Source organism: Osmerus mordax, chromosome 17 (assembly GCF_038355195.1).
Source record: "Osmerus mordax isolate fOsmMor3 chromosome 17, fOsmMor3.pri, whole genome shotgun sequence".
NCBI lineage: Eukaryota > Metazoa > Chordata > Actinopteri > Osmeriformes > Osmeridae > Osmerus > Osmerus mordax.
In genome coordinates, this window is record NC_090066.1 from 3376098 (window position 1) to 3383598 (window position 7501).

Below are 7501 nucleotides of genomic sequence, written 5' to 3' on the forward strand. Positions count from 1 at the left end.
TTTGAAGCAGTGGAACATTCAGGTGTTCCACCCACAGCTCAGAGGAGGCACAGAGAACCGTGCCTGGCTAGGCTCTGTGGATCTGTGTGTGTGTGTGTTCTGGGTGTATGTTCCGTCCGTGTGTGTGTTTGTGTGTCTGTCCTGTGTGAATGTTCAGTCTGTGTTTCTGTATGTGTGCGTGCGTACGTGCATGCATGTGTGTGCATGCGTGGTGTGCATGTCTTTATTTGTTGTTTAAACATGGCTCTGCGTTTCATACAAAGCTGTGCAGGAACACAAATTGTTTATAATGATGTGAATTGAAAATGAAGTAGATGAAGTATATCCGACTGATTAAGGCGAGTTAATGGACAATGATTTTCCATTCATTAAGTCCAGCTCATAGCCATCATTAGACTGCAGACAATGGTTCATTAGGAGTTCTAATCAACAACGGGAACATTTTTCACTCTCGTTTGTTCGTGACAAATAATTAGACCAGAAAGAACTCACTCATCCATCATTCAAATGTCAGATTCCATCAACGATGGCTTGTTCCTTCTCTGAATCCGAGGGGTCATTTGATGGATGTTCATCTACTCCATCAGCTTAGCCCACATCATCTTTTTGCAAAGAAATAATAATCGAATCGATGTGGCTCTGACATTGTATGTACACGTAAACATGCAATGGTTGTTTCATTCCTAATCCAGATCAAATGTAGGAATGAAGGATGTCTAGTCCATGCTGCTTTATCTCAGTCTGGACCATGTTCCTCACACAAAAACAGGGCTTTAATCCCCATTTACAACAGTCTACCGTGTACCCTCTTAATCTCCCTCGTGTCTGCTCGGACACTGCCTCCTGATAGTATTTCAGGTGTGCCTTCCTGTTTCATAAACACTTTTGTTCATTCTGCTTTCACAGCGTTGTGGGATTTGTCCCTGAGTTCTGAGTCTTCTCCAAAGCACTCAGCCCTCAGCCCTACCTCCCTGCTAATCTGGCCACTGCTGAGAGATCGCTGGCTGACTGACTGACTGACTGACTGACTGGCTGACTGGCTGACTGGCTGGCTGACTGGCTGACTGGCTGGCTGACTGGCTGGCTGGCTGGCTGACTGGCTGACTGGCTGGCTGACTGGCTGGCTGGCTGACTGGCTGACTGGCTGACTGCAGAAAAGCTGAAAGCACCTCAGTGTGGAACAGGGGAGCTGTGGAGAACGACAACAATGAAGCTCCCTTCCCAGGCGTGGTGCCACCCCCCACCCCTTCCTCGCGCCAGCTCTGCTCCATTCACTCACCATGCAGTCTAATCCTGTAAAGAGCTGCAATTTCAGCATGAAGCAGGGAGTCAGAGGGAGTTCAAGCTGGGTTTTAAACCAGAACCCACTCTTGCTTAATGAGCTGGATGAAATATTCATCTCCCAAGCCATGGCAGAGTTAACAATTTAGATAATTGGAAAAGAATACCTGGGTTGGTCGAGGAACAAAAAAGACTTTTACGGAAGAAACCATGCAGGGATGCTCCCAATAAATAAGGAAGTGAGGGAGGAAGGGAAGGGAGGAGGTGGGAGGGAGGGAAGAGAGAGAGGGAAGAGAGGATGACAGAGATAGATAGTGTTGTGTGTCTGAAGAACAGAGAGGACTGTTCATGTCGTTTCATGAAAAGGAAGTTGTAAAACCTTCAAACCTGCCAGTTGGAAAGCGTACAACCGACACAGTAAATCCAGCGCTGACTGGAAGAGGGTAAAACAGAGCTGAGTGTGTGTCCGTCCTCTGTTACCTCCAAGCTGACACACCATACACACAAACGTTTTCATATTGTCGTTTTTAATCTCCTTACAGACCCAAGGTATTCCATGTCCACTGAATGATCATATGTGATGCCCTGCTCGGGGACAGACGACACAGCAGGGTGATGTTGCAGGAGGTTTGGTAATCCTGGTGGCACCTGGGTTGACTGTTTTGTGTTGGCTGAACCCTTTGAAGTGTCTGTGCTCAGCTAGCTATTGATCTGACAGGCACAGAAGGGCAGACACACAGTGCTGTGTTTCTCTTCTTAAAGAATGATGTCTTCCACGCCATATCTCTGCTACATCTGGTGACTGTGGTTCTACTCTACTTGGGGGGGGGGGGGACGGGACATAAGTCTTTCACAGCAATAAAAGTAGATGTGATTCTGTCTTTCTGTTCAGTGGAGAGACTGAGAAGGATGTAGCTGAAAGGCTTGTGCCAAAAGTGCTTTTAGCATTACTAAGCATATGGCCCAACTCATTCCACCCTCTCTTCTCCAGGTGGTTCCATCCAATCTGCCTCTCTGGCCCAGTGGTCTGTACCAAGGTCCATTAGTCCTGATGAAAGCTGATTGATTTCATTGGCAGGAGGATGGAAGGAAAACAACGCTCAACATGAAAACATAGTATGGCGTAGAGGGTGGGATGATCTTCCATAAAGGAGACCATGTGGTGTTCTCCTCCTCTACGACAAGAGGAGATCCCTCTCTTGGTGATTGGTCTGGTCTACTGACTGACAGGGTCTGATTGGTCTGGCCAGGTGATTGTGTAACCTATTGATTGGTCCGGTGTGCTGATTGGACTGGTCTGCTAATTGGTGTAGCAAGACGAATGGTCGAGCCTACTGATTGTTCTGGCCTACTCATTGGTCTGCTCTGCTGATTGGTCTCATAAGTTGTGTATTCTAGCCTGTCGGCTGGTCGAGACTGCTGATTGGTTCATCTGCTCATCATTCAAACCCTAATGCTGTGTTCAAACCTAACGCAAAGCAAATTATTCCGCTTCACGTTCATTTGTGTTTATTCGCACGAATCGTAAGAGCCAACAGTTAGTTTTCGTCGTCAACCATGTCAGAAATGACGACTATAAACAAATACGAAGTAGTGTCGTACAGCAGAGGACGCCCACAGACAGCTACAATACTCTTGCCCTCCATTTATTCTAAAACGTCAGTGATATCTCAACATTGATAAACTTTCGCAACACAGCGTCACGCGAATTCTCTGCAGAGAACTGAGAGGGGTTGAAATGCCAGTAGACTGGTAAATTACCCTCCTTCTCCTTCTCTTCCTCCTCACCCAATTGCATTCAGTCCCATTATGAAGTTTGTTGGGTCAACATACCCTCAGTCACTCTATCCTCTATGTAGACATACTTTCATGGAAAAACACAGTACAACTCATTCACACAAACACTTTTTGGGAGCTTGGTGATGCAACGTGGAGACAGATCAGTTCTGAGGATGTCATGGATCAAAGATTCATCAGCCCCGAGAGTGGGTTAAACAACCAAAACAAACAAATAAAGAATATCAATAAAAACAGAGAGAGAGAGAGAGAGGGTGAGGTCGTTTATCTGTCAGGATGACAAAGAGCAGAGATGTGTAGCATTGATTAAACTCATAAACGCTATACACGGAAATGCTATCCAAATGCCAGCCCAACAGCTAGTCAATAAAAACTAACTCAATATCTGTTACTGCATGCATTTGTCTTCCCTCACTTTATCAAACTGATCTTTGTCTTTAACACTATAAACAACATAAAAAAATTAAACAACACAACAATGTATCTATGTAATGATTTGGGTTCTACACCACTGATTTACAGTCTCAGTGTGTCTGCATGCATGTCAGTACCTGGTTTCTGCTCTATCTGTCCTTCTCTTGCCTCATTCCCCAGGTTTTTCGGTGGTTCAGTCTATAGACGTACCTCCAGGCCTCTCCATAATCATGTAATCCTTCCTTTTCACTAGATAGAGCCTTTCCTAATCCTTCACATCCATCCAGCCTCACCTCAGGCAGTCTGGCTCGCCTTAACCAATAGGACTACGAATCCCACAGTCCTTCATCACCCACAACTGTATGGGAGAAAGTCAAGGGAAGGAGATATAGACGTGGTAATTAACAGGATACCTCAGATACCGGGAAACGCACACAACCACACACCCACACACATATGTACACTTATTATAAAGCGCAGGGTTCTGTCCACGATGTCAACAACATATCATCTAAATGCAAATGGTTAATGGCTCCCCTGCTTCCTGTCGTCCTCCCTCAGGGGTCCCGTGGTCCAGCGCTCCTGCTTGCTGTCCCCACGGTTACCAAGGTACAGATAACTGATAGTGCTGGGCTTACATCAAATATTTAAAGCTACATTATTAACCACCAGCTTCCCCTTTCACTAACCCAGGGGAGCTTGTTGTTGTTGTAGCTGTTGCATTACCTTGCCTGACTACACCAAGCTAAGCTCAAGCTGACATTGTAATGTATGTGTGTGTGTGTGTGTGTGTGTGTGTGTTGTCAATCCGATCTGCTTCTCCATTAAACATGGCGAAGAGCCCTCCTTAATTACATTACAACTTCCATGCGAGCATTTGACATTCTCTGACCTCGATACGGGATAATTTTTTTTGCCGTTCAATAGAAACTCCAGGGAACGGCACTCATATCCAGATCCAGGGCAATTAGCCCGGCTAGGCCACGTCTCCACTGACTGCAACACCCTGCTCTGGGAGAAACAGCCAGACAGGATGATGGGCCCTGGCTGCACAAGCTGCAGCAGTAGCTTTGTGTGCTGAATATCACATCAGATTAGATCCTGAAAGTACTTAGATGAGAATTCTCAAACAGATTGGTTTTTAATGGGCGTCCCGCTGAACCGGACTCCATATTCAACACACATTGAACTATGAATATTTAATGTATTCAATATTTCCAGAGTATGTTTTTTTTGACAATGATGGATCACAGAGTGGGGGTCCCTCTTGAACTGGGCCCTGTTCATGCTCCACATAGGAACTTTCTTCTGTGGGTTTCATTCCAAACAATTCCCTCGAGGAAAGATCTGCAGAGATCATAAACAACATATATTGCTGACTCTTTTAGACGAGTTTGACTTTGAAAGTAAAGCATGTCATCACAACCCACTTTCTTCACAGTTTCTCTTGTTGCCAGCAAGTGCATCTGCCTGAGATTGTTTTTTTTTAAATGAAAATAGAATCTGCCAGATAGGCAATGGCTTACACTCACTAACTGCGATTCTCAGTAACTGTGCAATTCTGTCTTGGAGGCATTTTCCCCTGAATAATCATTCTTACTCCCTGAAGTAATCATTAAATACTCTGGTCTGTCTGCAGGAAACTTGAAGGAAGACTTTGGGCTGATTACTTAAGTTCAGGTTCTCATGTTCATGGCTGCAGGGAACTAGTTTGTGATTATGCTGAAACCCTCTCATCTGTAGCCTAGACTAAGAGACTAAGGTGTTACAAGACAACCCTACTGACTGAAGCAGCAACACCTAGTTAGGAAGGTGTTCTATGATGTGTGTGTGTTCCCTGTAGACGTGTGTGGAAGGAATGAGTAGCCATGGGGTGTACACACACACACACACGACACACACACATACATACATACTGCAGGGCCTGAAGCTCAGATCCCACTCAGCTACTGCGATTTATTCTCAGAAGCGTCCGGCATTCCATTTCACCTGTGAAAAGAAAACAACTGCATAAACAAGATACCTGCTGAAGATTGTCAGATCAGTCTCGGTCTTTTCACACACATGCAAAGGCATTTGTGTTCCAGCTGCGGTTTTTGCGAACACTGATCGTCAAGGACAAATCAATTAGAGGAGCAGGCAGGCAGATGGTGGAGAAGGACAGGGACGGAGCCTCAGGTTAGGAACAGAAGATGACAGGCAGCAACTGTCAGGGGGAATCTCCATCCTGATCCGTCCCTCCTGTCGCAGACCGTCCCTCTGCCTCTGCCTGTTCCACAGCCAGGATGAGGAGAGGGAACGCACACACGTGTGAATATTTCATCAACGGTTATCAAACTGAATCTATGGTTTTCATCTTGCACAACCGCCGCGTTTCACCGCCTGGTCTGTGAATGTTCCAGGTTCAAATGCATTCCTACTGTAGATGACTGTGGACCTCAGAAAGGGAACCAGAAAGAGAAAGCTGAGTAAGCAGTGACATTTTAAAAAGGCTATTATTCCCATTCTTCGGGGTTCAATTAAACCCTTTTGCTAATCTGCCAGCCAATCGTACAGTTCCAAGTCAACAATACATCAAAGCAGCTAACGAGGTGATTTCCCTCCTCTCCTCCACCCCCTACTCCCCCTTCCCCACCCCGCCCCCCACCTCACTGATGAAATAACGTTAACACGGTTAGCCTCAGTCTGCTTATCTGTCTCTACCAGGTCCATCGTTAGCTTGGGCAAATACATTAGTTAAAGGGTACCAGGCCTACGGACGGCCACAGTACCAATTTCCTGAGGTTTGGAGCAGAGAAGAGGAACGGGAGGAAGAGAAGGAGAAGGAGAGGAGGAGGAACAGGAACAGGAGAGGAGGAGGAACAGGAACAGGAGAGGAGGAGGAATAGGAACAGGAGAGGAGGAGGAAGAGGAGAGGAGAGGAGAGGAGGAGGAACAGGAGAAGGAGAGGAGGAGGAACAGGAGAGGAGGAGGAACAGGTTGAAGGAGAGGAGGAGGAACAGGTGAAGAAGAGGAGGAGGAACAGGTGAAGGAGAGGAGGAGGAACAGGAGAGGAGGAGGAGAGGAGGAGGAACAGGAGAGGAGGAGGAAGAGGAGAGGAGAGGAGGAGGAACTTGAGAAGGAGAGGAGGAGGAGGAGGAGGAGGAACAGGAGAGGAGAAGGAGAGGAGGAGGAGGAACAGGAGAAGGAGAGGAGGAGGAACAGGAGAAGGAGAGGAGGAGGAGAGGAGAGGAGGAGGAACAGGAGAAGGAGAGGAGGAGGAACAGAAGGAGAGGAGGAGGAGGAGGAACAGGAGAGGAGGAGGAGGAGGAACAGGAGAAAGAGAGGAGGAGGAACAGGAGAAGGAGAGGAGGAGGAACAGGAGAAAGAGAGGAGGAGGAACAGGAGAGGAGGAGGAAGAGGAGGGAAAAGGTGGAGGCAGTGGAGGTCGAGGGGGAGGAGAGTGGTGACAGTTAAAGAGAAAGGAAGAAAAGGAGTGGGAAGTGAGAAGAGAAGGAGGGGGCGGTCGACCTGGGGGAGAGGAGGAGGTAGACAGAGAGAGAGAGTGGGGGACCCAGGAAGGAGAGGCGAGGCGAGGCGGGGCTACCCATTATTGTGCCTTTGTTTCTCCATCATCCCTGATTACACCCAGACAAAGACAGAGACAGCATAACACAGAGCTGAACATGAAGGAGGCAAACCCTCCCATGAACACTACTAATCACAGCACGGTAGCAGCAGGGAGACAAGATCCAATCAGAAGCTGATGATGACATTTTTTCTCATTATATCTGGGACACGAGTCCCTTTCGGTCTCATGTCATTTGTTCTGTGTCCTTCCATCACTGATGTCTTCAAGTTTGTTGAGGAAACAACGTTCCCATTGGGACGCCCCTTGTTAGTGGGACACAGTTTGGTGGTTTGACTATCAAAGCCAATACACATCACATCAAACACTAAATAATATACTGTTTTGTATAAACATGATTTACACAAACAGCAGTAACCCACGAGGGTTTGAACTCGAGAC